This window comes from Lolium rigidum, chromosome 4, assembly GCF_022539505.1.
Source record: "Lolium rigidum isolate FL_2022 chromosome 4, APGP_CSIRO_Lrig_0.1, whole genome shotgun sequence".
In the NCBI taxonomy this organism is placed as follows: Eukaryota; Viridiplantae; Streptophyta; class Magnoliopsida; order Poales; family Poaceae; genus Lolium; species Lolium rigidum.
This window is the reverse complement of record NC_061511.1, coordinates 123033265-123047731: the sequence shown is the minus strand read 5'-3', so window position 1 is coordinate 123047731 and position 14467 is coordinate 123033265.

The window sequence follows — 14467 nt, the reverse complement described above, 5'->3', positions numbered from 1 at the left end:
CACCACCGATAGACATCAGTGAGCCCTGACACCACCGATAGACATCGGTGAGCCTTCCTAGTTCATATGATCAACTTGGTTTGGGCGACCTACCCCTGCAGACACAGACCATAGCACGGGACCTGCTAGCCGATAGTCACTTGCACCAATTGTCATATTCCCTGTTCACCCATCAAGTTTTATTTAAGAAATTGGAATGAGGAGACTTTCGATCATGATCCTTGTTAGTTCGCTCAAATTGTCCGTAACCACGACTAAGTACTTAGTTTTACACTCTGCAGAGGTTGTACAAATTTACCCACATGACCTAGTCTGCTCTTCTTCCATGATGCACATTTTGCTCAAATGGACAGATGTTGACTAAGACAAGACTTTTCCGAAGTAATCCCCCAAACCATTCTCTACGGACCCGTACCAACCTACAATCCCCTACATCATCTGTCACGTAGGATCTGGGTTCTCACAACATTCTCCATCAAGCCAGAGCCCATATTAGCATGTGGCTGTACGGTAGCTAATGAGCAAGGTTGTCTACAATCTCTTTGTTCCTGGGTGGCCGTCCACAAGTGCGATGCACACGACCGCCATAGACATGACTCCGGTGCAACCACTCAACATAAACCGAGCAATACCAATTCCACCCAGGTAATTCATTAAACTTAGTTGTTTTTCCATAACTCACTAACAAAATCATTTCATAGCATAGCTGAGCAACAACTAAATTTAATGGCGATAACGTAAGTCAAGTAGGGGTAGCTAGACTACTAGGATTGCATAGCAAAGCATAAGACCCTACACATGTATACTACAAAAATATCTACTGTGCATAGATAAAAACTGGAACATTTGTGTGTGTCACTTGCCTGGATAAGGTGGAGAGTTGGCACAATCTTCAAAAGCACAACCGTTGCAGTAGGCACAATCACAATCTACAATCCGATAACATTGCACCATAAGCACAATGCAAGACACAAATGCACAAACATAGACATGAGATGAATATGAGGTTTACACAAGTGCACTTCATTTATTTTTCTCTGGTTGTAACTATATGCATGATGCCATGGTCAAGTTTTACGGTTGGTTGGATTATTGCGAACCGTCTATATCGCACTAGCGAAGTGCAACTACCATTAAATGCAAATGGTATTTTGGTACAGTAGATAAATGATGGTTTTGGTACTAATGATCAGAGGGTTCCATTTGTGAGCATACACAAAAGGAATCACTCGAAAAGGGTATGTAGATCTCATTTTACAGGTAAAGTACTTCGGTTAGACATTTAAATATGCATGATACTCAAACTACTGTAAGTCCACATTTTATTGGTTCATGGTGTTCCTTATTGTTTTAGGATTCCAGCGGTATAAAGTTTGTAATTTTTGGACAGTAGGAGCTCTGGTTATGAATTTTGCAAAGCGCGGACTATCGAATTGCTGTTAAAACGAAATCTAGGGGCGTCCCTGACACCTGGCGCGATCCTATTGGTGCGTACCCCTTCACACGGATCAGCCTCTCAGGAACGTTGGATCTACTTAAATCGTGCGGCTGAGATTTAATGGCTGAAAATGGAAAGAAGAAAAAGAGGGAAAAGGGGAATACCCGGTGGCGCTGACTGGACGCACGCGTGGCGACGCGTGGCGCTGACGCAGGCGGTGACGTGGCCGGCGGCGAGGTGGTTGGCCGGCGCGGCCTGGTGGCGGCGACGGTGGCAGGTTCCCGGCGTCCTACGGCCTGGCAGAAACATGGACGGCATGCGGCTTGAGGTGGCTCGTAGGGTGGCGGCAGCGGCTTGGAGGGATTCGGACCGAGATGGCCGTGGCGGGCAGATGGAGGCGGCGCGGTTGGCGGCGCTCCGGCGAGCAATCCGGGCAGCCTGGGGGCGTGGCCGAGAGGGAGAAGAGGGGGAAAAGAGAGAGGAGGCCGAGGACTTTGTAGGGGCGGGCTCGGCCGAGTGGCCGGGACGGTCTCCGTGTGCGTGTGTGCGTGCGGGAGATCGTGGGGCGGATGGAGGTTGGAGACGACCGGGTGGGGGCGCGCGTGCGGGCTGGTCAGCTCTAGCTGGGCCGGTGGCTGGCTGGGTCGGCCCAGTCGGCCGGCCGATTTTTGTTTTTTTTCTTCTTTTCTATTTCTCTCTTTTAATTGAAAAAGCTTTTGAGCACTTAAAAATAATCGGAAAAATATAAATAAGATATCGTTGGAAACCCTGTGAAAAGGTCTTCACTATGAGACCACTTTTGAAGCAAAATAAAATCCTTTATGAAAGTCAAAATTGGCACGCATGCCTATGTGGCTATATCGCCATTTTGGGGTTCGGGGTTTTGAAACGAATTTGAATTTTGGGTTTTCCCTATAAATGCAATGATGACATGATGCATATGAATGCCAAGCATGATGTTTGGAAATTTTAAAATTAGGATGTTACAGCCACGTGGACTCACAGCGGTGGTACCGCTGGTGGTACCGCTCGCGGTACCGTAACGACCTCTGTGAGTCCCGGACTCCTCGCGGCACCTTGGCGGTACCAACGCGGTAGTGCCGTAACTTGTGTTACGGTACCTAAGCGGTACCAGGGCGGTACTACCGCTCGTAAGCGGTACTACCGCTCATGGTACCGTAAAGGTATCGTAACGCACTATGTGGGATAGTTCAATGCAAATACCCAGAGCGGTACCTCAGGGTGGTACCAGTAGGGTAGCGGTACTACCGCTACTGGTACCGGTAGTACCGGTCAGGCAGAAACTGCTGATTTCCTCTTTCCCTCTCCAGCCATGTCACCTCGCGATACACACACAAAACCAGAAAACCTATAAGCTACGCTTCAGTCCTCCGATCATGACGTGTTCAGCGAGGGCACCGTGCACTTGCAAATCTATCCAAGACAATCTATGCACACGGTTAAATTCATTCAAGTGTTGTTATCAAACACACAAAATACGGAGTATAGACTTTTCTCTTTCAATCTCCCCCTTTTTGGTGTTTGATGACAACACAAGAATTTTAAATGGCATAAGATATTATGATAAGGTTCTTAAATTTGCAAAAGCTAGACGGAGTTCCCCCTAGACGTGTGCATAATTGGAATATGCATTTGAATACATATACACACATCCTAGAGGCATAACTCCCCCTAGATTTAACAAACCATGCACATATGCAACAAGTACAAATGACATATTCATATATCATATGCACACTATGGAGGCAACACAAGATCATGCAAAGAGCTTTGGGTGGATTCGTCATACCTTTGCCTTGAGAAAACCCAAACTCACAATAAATGCCTCCATAGAATTAGTGTAGCCAACAAGAGATAATTTGCGAAGACCAAAAGGCTACGAAAGACCCCATGCAAAAACCCGTCCTAATAGATCAACTTCTCCCCCTTTGGCATCGGAACACCAACAAGGAGAAGAAGCATACCAACGCTGCAAGGACCGGTAAGGTAAAACTCAACCAAGCTTGCAAAAATCAACAAGAAAAACAAAGCTTGGATTAAACTCCCACAAAGAACATGGAGAGAAAGAACCAAAGGCAAAATAAGAGAAAAACAAAAGAAAGACTCCTCAAGGAGGAGGTTGGTGGCCGAGGCCACCGTGTAAGAGTATAGTAGTGTGAGGTCGCCTAGATGTATCTAGGACTCACGGCTACAACTCAACATGAAGCTCATTAGTCACTTAGTTGACAAATAGCATATGTTTTGGATTTCTTTATGCATTATGGGGGAGGGATAGCTCAATAAGTTTAAACCGCACTCCCCCTATGTTCATGCGTGCTTTTCATCTAGACATATAGTTAAAGAGTGGTATGTGCACGACGGTCAAGCAAAGTTTGACGGATCAATGATATTTAGCTCATGCCTCAACTCAATGAAACGTTTCTCATCCAAGGGCTTTGTGAAGATGTCCGCCAATTGCTCCTTGGCTCCAATGAAGGATAGAACAATATCTCCGCGAGAAATGTGATCCCGAATAAAGTGGTTCCTTATCTCAATGTGCTTCGTCTTGCCATGGAGAACCGGATTGTAGGCGATCTTGATGGCACTCTCGTTGTCACACAAAAGAGGAACCTTGCTATACTTAAGTCCATAATCTCGCAAGGTTTGCCTCATCCATAAGATTTGAGCACAACTACTCGCTGCGGCAACATACTCGGCTTCCGCGGTAGAGACGGAGACACAATTTTGCTTCTTTGAGGACCAACACACCAAGGATCTTCCAAGAAAGTGACAAGCTCCAGATGTAGACTTCCTATCAGCCTTGTCTCCCGCCCAATCGGAGTCGGTGAAGCCAACCAATGAGAAGTCCGTGTCCCTTGGGTACCATAGTCCGAAGTTTGGGGTATCAACTAAATATCGAAAGATCCTCTTCACCGCCATGATATGGCTTTCCTTCGGACTTTCTTGAAACTGTGCACACATACCTACGCTCAACATAATGTCCGTACGAGAAGCACAAAGGTAAAGAAGCGAACCTATCATCGAACGGTAGAGCTTGGGGTCCACCGCCTTGATGGTCTCATCAAGAGAGAGTTGACATTTTAGGTGCATAGGGGTTCCTATACCGTTGGCCCCCTTCATGTCGAAGCGCTTGAGCATGTCTTGGAGATACTTTGCTTGATTGATGAAGGTGCCTTGTCGCATTTGCTTGATCTCGAATCCGAGGAAATACTTGAGTTCCCCCATCATTGACATCTCAAACCTATTAGTCATCAACTTAGCAAACTCATCATTAAAGTTTCTGTTAGTTGAGCCGAATATGATGTCATCTACATAAAGTTGGCATATGAAGAGCTCCCCATTTACTTTCCTAGTAAAAAGAGTGGGATCGATTTCCCCACTTCGAAACCACGATCTTCAAGCAATTCCTTTAGATGCTCATACCAAGCTCTAGGAGTTTGTTTGAGACCGTATAAGGCCTTTTTGAGCTTGAAGACATGGTCCGGGAAATGGGGGTCCTCGAACCCCGGGGGTTGCTTCACATATACCTCCTCATGTAAAGGACCATTAAGAAAAGCACTCTTTACATCCATTTGTTGGAGCTTGAAACCATGGTGAGCGGCAAAAGCCAAAATGATACGGATGGACTCAAGCTTTGCAACGGGTGCAAAGGTTTCGCCAAAGTCCACGCCTTCAACTTGACAATAGCCTTGTGCCACCAATCTTGCTTTGTTGTGGATGATGATGCCGTGTTCATCTTGCTTGTTCTTGAAGACCCATTTGGTGCTGATAACATTGCGGCAATGATCGGGTCACTTCATGAGAGTCCACACATCATTCCTCTTGAAGTTGTTGAGTTCCTCTTGCATTGCTATCAACCAATCAGGATCTTCAAGTGCATCGTTGACCTTGAGCGGTTCCACCATAGAGACAAAGGCGTGGTGCTCACAAAAGTTTGCTAGTGGCCTCCGGGTAGTGACCTTGCTCTTTAATGTAGGATAACGTTGCATAGAAAACAAAAAATTTCCTACCGCGAACACGCAATCCAAGCCAAGATGCAATCTAGAAGATGGTAGCAACGAGGGGTATCGAGTCTCACCCTTGAAGAGATTCCAAAGCCTACAAGATGAGGCTCTTGTTGCTGCGGTAGACGTTCACTTGCCGCTTGCAAAAGCGCGTAGAAGATCTTGATCACGATCGGTTCCGGCGCCACGAACGGGCAGCACCTCCGTACTCGGTCACACGTTCGGTTGTTGATGAAGACGACGTCCACCTCCCCGTTCCAGCGGGCAGCGGAAGTAGTAGCTCCTCTTGAATCCGACAGCACGACGACGGCGTGGTGTCGGTGGTGGTGGAGAAGTCCGGCGGAGCTTCGCTAAGCGTGCGGGAAGTGGAGGAGCGGGGCGGCTAGGGTTTGGGGAGAGGGGGGCGCCGGCCACTATGGGGTGCGGCCACCTTGGTGGTGTTTGAGGTGGCCGGCCCCCTCCCCCTTGGCCCTCATTATATAGGTGGAACCCCAAGAGTTGGTGTCCAAGTCTTCGAATAAGACCCGAACCAAAAACCTTCCAAAGGGAGGGGAAACCTAGCCAAGCTAGGACTCCCACCAAAGGTGGGAGTTCCACCTCCCATATGGGGGTGGCCGGCCCCTAAGGGGAGTCCACTTGGGACTCCTCCCCCACTAGGGTTGGCCGGCCATGGAGGTGGAGTCCCATGTGGACTCCACCTTCCTTGGTGGTTTCTTCCGGAATTTTCTAGAACCTTCTAGAACCTTCCATAGAACCTTCCGCGACATTTTAATTCACATAAAATGACATCCTATATATGAATCTTATTCTCCGGACCATTCCGGAACTCCTCGTGATGTCCGGGATCTTATCCGGGACTCCGAACAAATATTCGAACTCCATTCCATATTCAAGTACTACCATTTCAACATCCAACTTTAAGTGTGTCACCCTACGGTTCGTGAACTATGCGGACATGGTTTGAGTACTCACTCCGACCAATAACCAATAGCGGGATCCGGAGATCCATAATGGCTCCCACATATTCAACGATGACTTTAGTGATCGAATGAACCATTCACATACAATACCAATTCCCTTTGTCTCGCGATATTTTACTTGTCCGAGGTTTGATCTTCGGTATCACACTATACCTTGTTCAACCTCGTCTCCGACAAGTACTCTTTACTCGTACCGTGGTATGTGGTCTCTTATGAACTTATTCATATGCTTGCAAGACATTAGACGACATTCCACCGAGAGGGCCCGCAGTATATCTATCCGTCATCGGGATGGACAAATCCCATTGTTGATCCATATGCCTCAACTCATACTTTCCGGATACTTAATCCCACCTTTATAACCACCCATTTACGCAGTGGCGTTTGGTGTAATCAAAGTACCTTTCCGGTATAAGTGATTTACATGATCTCATGGTCATAAGGACTAGGTAACTATGTATTGAAAGCTTATAGCAAATAACTTAATGACGAGATCTTATGCTACGCTTAATTGGGTGTGTCCATTACATCATTCATATAATGATATAACCTTGTTATTAATAACATCCAATGTTCATGATTATGAAACTAATCATCCATTAATCAACAAGCTAGTTAAGAGGCATACTAGGGACTCTTTGTTGTTTATATATCACACATGTATCAATGTTTCGGTTAATACAATTATAGCATGGTATATAAACATTTATCATAAACATAAAGATATATAATAACCACTTTTATTATTGCCTCTTGGGCATATCTCCAACGAGTCTCCCACTTGCACTAGAGTCAATAATCTAGATTACATTGTAAGGAACCTAACACCCATGGCATTCTGGTGTTGGTCATGCTTTGCCCTAGGGAGAGCTTTAGTCAACGGATCTGCTACATTCGGATCGGTGTGTACTTTGCAAATCTTTACTTCTCCATCTTCGATGTACTCGCGAATCGAGTGGTAACGCAGCTTGATATGCTTCAGCCTCTTGTGTGACCTTGGTTCTTTGTGCATTGGCGATGGCACCCATGTTGTCACAATATATGACTAGTGGGTTGATGGCGTGTATTTCACACGTTCGTTGGGCAACCCCAAGAGGAAGGTATGATGCGCACAGCAGCAAGTTTTCCCTCAGAAAGAAACCAAGGTTTATCGAACCAGGAGGAGCCAAGAAGCACGTTGAAGGTTGATGGCGGCGGGATGTAGTGCGGCGCAACACCGGAGATTCCGGCGCCAACGTGGAACCTGCACAACACAACCAAAGTACTTTGCCCCAACGAAACGAGTGAGGTTGTCAATCTCACCGGCTTGCTCGTAACAAAGGATTAACCGTATTGTGTGGAAGATGATTGTTTGCAGAGAAAACAATGAAACAAGTATTGCGAGCAGATTTGTATTTCAGTATTAAAGAAATGGACCGGGGTCCACAGTTCACTAGAGGTGTCTCTCCCATAAGATAAAAGCATGTTGGGTGAACAAATTACAGTCGGGCAATTGACAAATAGAGAGAGCATAACAATGCACATACATGACATGATAAGTATAGTGAGATTTAATTGGGCATTACGACAAAGTACATAGACCGCCATCCAATCGCATCTATGCCTAAAAAGTCCACCTTCGAGGTTATCATCCGAACCCCTCCGGTATTAAGTTGCTAAACAACGAGACAATTGCATTAAGTATGGTGCGTAATGTAATCAACAACTACATCCTCGGACATAGCGCCAATGTTTTATCCCTAGTGGCAACAGCACAACACAACCTTAGAACTTTACGTCACTTGTCCCAGTGTCAATGCGGGCATGAACCCACTATCGAGCATAAGTACTCCCTCTTGGAGTTAAAAGTAAAAACTTGGCCGAGCCTCTACTAGAAACGGAGAGCATGCAAGATCATAAACAACACATATGTAATAACTTGATAATTAACATGACATAGTATTCTCTATCCATCGGATCCCGACAAACACAACATATAGAATTACGAGATAGATGATCTTGATCATGTTAGGCAGCTCACAAGATCCAACAATGAAGCACAATGAGGAGAAGACAACCATCTAGCTACTGCTATGGACCCATAGTCCAGGGGTGAACTACTCACTCATCACTCCGAGAGCGACCATGGCGGTGTAGAGTCCTCCGGGAGATGATTCCCCTCTCCGGCAGGGTGCCGGAGGCGATCTCCTGGATCCCCCGAGATGGGATCGGCGGCGGCGGCGTCTCGGTGAGGTTTTCCGTATCGTGGCTCTCGGTCCCGGGGGTTTCGTCACGGAGACTTTTTATAGGCGGAAGGGCAGGTCAAGAGGCGGCACGGGGGCCCCACACCACGGGGCCGCGCGGCCAAGGGGGGCCGCGCCGCCCTATAGTGTGGCCCCTCCGTGGCCCCTCTTCGTCTCTCCTTCGGACTTCCGGAAGCTTCGTGAGAAAATAGGCCCCTGGGCTTTGATTTCGTCCAATTCCGAGAATATTTCGTTACTAGGATTTACTGAAACCAAAAACAGCAGAAAACGAGAACCGGCACTTCGGCATCTTGTTAATAGGTTAGTTCCGGAAAATGCACGAATATGACATAAAGTGTGCATAAAACATGTAGGTATCATCAATAATATGGCATAGAACATAAGAAATTATCGATACGTCGGAGACGTATCAAGCATCCCCAAGCTTAGTTCTGCTCGTCCCGAGCAGGTAAAACGATAACAAAGATAATTTCTGAAGTGATATGCCATCATAACCTTGATCATACTATTTGTAAACATATGTAGTGGATGCGGCGATCAAAACAATGGTGATGACATGAGTAAACAAGTGAATCATAAAGCAAAGACTTTTCATGAATAGTACTTCAAGACAAGCATTAATAAGTCTTGCATAAGAGTTAACTCATAAAGCAATAAATCAAAGTAAAGGTATTGAAGCAACACAAAGGAAGATTAAGTTTCAGCGGTTGCTTTCAACTTGTAACATGTATATCTCATGGATAATTGTCAACATAGAGTAATATAACAAGTACAATATGCAAATATGTAGGAATCAATGCACGGTTCACACAAGTGTTTGCTTCTTGAGGTGGAGAGAAATAGGTGAGCTGACTCAACATAAAAGTAAAGAGAATGGTCCTTCAAAGAGGAAAGCATCGATTGCTATATTTGTGCTAGAGCTTTTATTTTGAAAACATGAAACAATTTTGTCAACGGTAGTAATAAAGCATATGAGTTATGAAAATTATATCTTACAAGTTGCAAGTCTCATGCATAGTATACTAATAGTGCCCGCACCTTGTCCTAATTAACTTGGACTACCGGATCTTTGCAATGCACATGTTTTGACCAAGTGTCACAATGGGGTACCTCCATGCCGCTCTGTACAAAGGTCTAAGGAGAAAGCTCGCATTTTGGATTTCTCGCTTTTGATTATTCTCAACTTAGACATCCATACGGGACAACATGGACAACGAGATAATGGACTCCTATTTAATGCATAAGCATGTGGCAACAATTATTATTCTCATATGAGATTGAGGATATATGTCCAAGATCGAAACTTCCACCATGAATCATGGCTTTAGTTAGCGGTCCAAAGTTCTTCTCTAACAACATGCATGCTCCAACCATGAAGGTGGTAGATCTCTCTTGCTTCAGACAAGACGGACATGCATAGCAACTCACATGATATACAACAAAGAATAGTTGATGGCGTCCCCGAAACATGGTTATCGCACAACAAGCAACTTAATAAGAGATAAAGTGCATAAGTACATATTCAATACCACAATAGTTTTTAAGCTATTTGTCCCATGAGCTATATATTGCAAAGGTGAATGATGGAATTTTAAAGGTAGCACTCAAGCAATTTACTTTGGAATGGCGGATAAATACCATGTAGTAGGTAGGTATGGTGGACACAAATGGCACAGTGGTTGGCTCAAGTATTTTGGATGCATGAGAAGTATTCCCTCTCGATACAAGGTTTAGGCTAGCAAGGTTATTTGAAACAAACACAAGGATGAACGGTACAGCAAAACTCACATAAAAGACATATGGTAAACATTATAAGACTCCATACCGTCTTCCTTGTTGTTCAAAACTCAATACTAGATGTTATCTAGACTCTAGAGAAACCAAATATGCAAACCAAATTAGCAAGCTCTAAGTATTTCTTCACTAATGGGTGCAAAGTATATGATGCAAGAGCTTAAATATGAGCACAACGATTGCCAAGTATCAAATTATCCAAGATATTATAGCAATTTACTACATGTATCATTTTCCAATTCCAACCATACAACAATTTAACGAAGATGAAACTTCGCCATGAATACTATGAGTAGAGCCTAAGGACATATTTGTCCATATGCAACAGCGGAGCGTGTCTCTCTCCCATAAAGTGAATGCTAGGATCCATTTTATTCAAACAAAACAAAAAACAAAAACAAACCGACGCTCCAAGCAAAGTACATAAGATGTGACGGAATAAAAATATAGTTTCGGGGGAGGAACCTCGATAATGTTGTCGATGAAGAAGGGGATGCCTTGGGCATCCCCAAGCTTAGACGCTTGAGTCTTCTTAATATATGCAGGGGTGAACCACCGGGGCATCCCCAAGCTTAGAGCTTTCACTCTCCTTGATCATATTGCATCATACTCCTCTCTTGATCCTTGAAAACTTCCTCCACACCAAACTCGAAACAACTCATTAGAGGGTTAGTGCATAATAAAAATTCACATGTTCAGAGGTGACACAATCATTCTTAACACTTCTGGACATTGCATAAAGCTACTGGACATTAGTGGATCAAAGAAATGCATCCAACATAGCAAAAGAGGCAATGCGAAATAAAAGACAGAATCTGTCAAAACGGAACAGTCCGTAAAGATGGATTTTATTAGGCCACCAGACTTGCTCAAACGAAAATGCTCAAATTGAATGAAAGTTGCGTACATATCTGAGGATCATGCTCGTAAATTAGCGTAATTTTCTGAGCTACCTACGAGGGAGATAGACCCAGATTCGTGACAGCAAAGAATTCTGGAACTGCGCAGTAATCCAAATCTAGTACTTACTTTTCTATCAAAGACTTTACTTGGCACAACAAAACATAAAACTAAGATAAGGAGAGGTTGCTACAGTAGTAAACAACTTCCAAGACACAAATATAAAACAAAATACTGTAGTAAAAACATGGGTTGTCTCCCATAAGCGCTTTTCTTTAACGCCTTTCAGCTAGGCGCGAAAAGTGTAACTCAAGTATTATCGAAGGGTGGTGCACCTACAGCGGGGTTTGGAGTTTTCTCAACCATGCATAGTATATTGGATACATAAGTTTCAGCATCTCCCTTCTCATTAGTCTTGGGCTTGCTACTCTCATCGAACAAATTTTCAGGAACAAGCCAAGCATAGTTATTTTCTAGTGCATCATTCATAGCTAGGAGTTTACATGGTATTGGTGCTTTGATCTCCCCACCATCATTAGCATTATTAGTGTATCTTATTCTATCCATGTCCATCTTTTCAAGGAGACTAACAAAATTAGTATGAGAACCAAGCATATTAAATTTAGCAAAGACCTTCCTAGCTTCTCTTGCTAGACCACCAAATTCTCTAAGAAGGGTTTCTAAAACAAAATCTTTCTTTTCCCCTTCTTCCATATCACCAAGTGTAAGAAACATGTGTTGGATTATAGGATTTAGATTAACAAATTTAGTTTCCAACAAGCGAACTAAAGCAGCGGCAGCAATTTCATAAGTGGGAGCAAGGTCTACCAAGTGTCTATCTTCAAAATCTTCAACGGTACTAACATGGGTGAAAAATTCTTCTATATTGTTCCTCCCAACTATAGACCCTTGTCCTACCGGTATGTTCTTTGCGGTAAAATTAAAAGGAAACATGATGAATAAGTAAAGTAAATGCAAGTAACTAATTTTTTTGTGTGTTTTTGATATAGCAAACAAGACAGTAAATAAAGTAAAGCTAGCAACTAATTTTTTTTGTATTTTGATATAATGCAGCAAACAAAGTAGTAAATAAAATAAAGCAAGACAAAAACAAAGTAAAGAGATTGAGAAGTGGAGACTCCCCTTGCAGCGTGTCTTGATCTCCCGGCAACGGCGCCGGAAAAAGAGCTTGATGGCGTGTATTTCACACGTTCGTTGGGCAACCCCAAGAGGAAGGTATGATGCGCACAGCAGCAAGTTTTCCCTCGAGAAAGAAACCAAGGTTTATCGAACCAGGAGGAGCCAAGAAGCACGTTGAAGGTTGATGGCGGCGGGATGTAGTGCGGCGCAACACCGAGATTCCGGCGCCAACGTGGAACCTGCACAACACAACCAAAGTACTTTGCCCCAACGAAACAGTGAGGTTGTCAATCTCACCGGCTTGCTGTAACAAAGGATTAACCGTATTGTGTGGAAGATGATTGTTTGCAGAGAAAACAGTAAAACAAGTATTGCAGTAGATTTGTATTTCAGTATTAAAGAAATGGACCGGGGTCCATAGTTCACTAGAGGTGTCTCTCCCATAAGATAAAAGCATGTTGGGTGAACAAATTACAGTCGGGCAATTGACAAATAGAGAGAGCATAACAATGCACATACATGACATGATAAGTATAGTGAGATTTAATTGGGCATTACGACAAAGTACATAGACCGCCATCCAATCGCATCTATGCCTAAAAGTCCACCTTCGGGTTATCATCCGAACCCCCTCCGGTATTAAGTTGCTAAACAACAGACAATTGCATTAAGTATGGTGCGTAATGTAATCAACAACTACATCCTCGGACATAGCGCCAATGTTTTATCCCTAGTGGCAACAAGCACAACACAACCTTAGAACTTTCCGTCACTCGTCCCAGGTGTCAATGCAGGCATGAACCCACTATCGAGCATAAGTACTCCCTCTTGGAGTTAAAAGTAAAAACTTGGCCAGAGCCTCTACTAGAAACGAAGAGCATGCAAGATCATAAACAACACATATGTAATAACTTGATAATTAACATGACATAGTATTCTCTATCCATCGGATCCCGACAAACACAACATATAGAATTACAGATAGATGATCTTGATCATGTTAGGCAGCTCACAAGATCCAACAATGAAGCACAATGAGGAGAAGACAACCATCTAGCTACTGCTATGGACCCATAGTCCAGGGGTGAACTACTCACTCATCACTTCGGAGGCGACCATGGCGGTGTAGAGTCCTCCGGGAGATGATTCCCCTCTCCGGCAGGGTGCCGGAGGCGATCTCCTGGATCCCCCAAGATGGGATCGGCGGCGGCGTCTCAGTAAGGTTTTCCGTATCGTGGCTCTCGGTCCTGGGGGTTTCGTCACGGAGACTTTTTATAGGCGGAAGGGCAGGTCAAGAGGCGGCACGGGGGCCCCACACCACAGGGCCGCGCGGCCAAGGGGGGGGCCGCGCCGCCCTATAGTGTGGCCCCTCCGTGGCCCCTCTTCCGTCTCTCCTTCGGACTTCGGAAGCTTGGTGAGAAAATAGGCCCCCGGGCTTTGATTTCGTCCAATTCCGAGAATATTTCGTTACTAGGATTTCACGAAACCAAAAACAGCAGAAAACAGGAAGCGGCACTTCGGCATCTTGTTAATAGGTTAGTTCCAGAAAATGCACGAATATGACATAAAGTGTGCATAAAACATGTAGGTATCATCAATAATATGGCATAGAACATAAGAAATTATCGATACGTCGGAGACGTATCATGGGTCCAATGCACTAGGAACCACACTGAGCTCTACAATGAACCTCTTCATCCATACCGCTTCTGATGAAGCCTCAGAAGCCGCTATGTACTCTGATTCTGTTGAAGACTTCGCCACCGTGCACTGCTTCGAGCTTGCCCAGCCTATCGCAGACACCATTCAATATAAACACGTACCCAAGCTGTGACTTAGAGTCATCGGGATCGGTGTTCCAACTTGCATCGGTGTAACTTGTTACAACGAGCTCTTGGTCACCTCCATAACAAAGAAACATATCCTTAGTTCTTTTCAAGTACTTCG